Source organism: Opisthorchis viverrini (genome assembly GCF_000715545.1).
Source record: "Opisthorchis viverrini unplaced genomic scaffold opera_v5_413, whole genome shotgun sequence".
NCBI lineage: Eukaryota > Metazoa > Platyhelminthes > Trematoda > Opisthorchiida > Opisthorchiidae > Opisthorchis > Opisthorchis viverrini.
The window spans coordinates 206,280-207,143 of record NW_008752074.1 but is presented as its reverse complement, the minus strand read 5'-3'; positions in this window follow the sequence as shown (position 1 = coordinate 207,143).

Genomic DNA, 864 nt, shown 5'->3' with positions numbered 1-864 from the left:
GTACTCGCAAGTTAGTTCTTAACGAACAAGCTCTCCTAGCATTCGACCGACTGAAATCCTGCTTGACTCACTCGACACTCTTGCATTACATTCCATCCTATCCACACACCAAGTTGTACCTCGCCACAGATGCCTCCCAGGTAGCAGTCGGTGCAGTCCTTCAGACAATCTAAGATGCGGAATTTCAACCCCTCTCATTCTTTTCAAAACGTCTGCAGCCCGCACAAACCCGCTACAGTAAGTTTGGGCGAGAATTATTAGCTATATAACTGGCAATACGCCATCTTTGGCATCTTTTAGAGGGTCGGTATTTCTCACTTTTGACGGACAATAAACCATTGATCTTCGCTCTCCAGAGTACGTCCGATCGATATTCTCCCCGAGAAAGCCGGCAGCTGGCATACATATCTCAATTTACGACTGACACCCGTTATATTCAAGGTAAATCATATGTATTTGCAGATGTACTTTCACGTATGCAGATTGATTCTTTAGGCTTTACGGAGTTTCCCTTATCTGAACTGGCTGTACATCAAAAGAGGGATACCGAACTTGTTCAGTCGTCTTTTCCGTCGCTAAAGATACAACAACTTCCTATAGCCAATTCAACCGAAAGTAAAACGTGCGACGTCTCCACAGGTTCTCCCAGACCATTTATTTATGCTTCGCTCCGTTGGGCAATTTTCAATCAGTTACATAATTTGTCGCATCCAGGTATCCGAGCTACTCAGAAGCTTATCAGCGATAGGTTCGTGTGGCCTAATATGAATCGGGGACATCACTAGGTGGGCCCGTGAATGTATTGCGTGTCAAAAGAGCAAAGTCCATCGACATACTGTTACTTCCGTCGGTCATTTTCCCGGT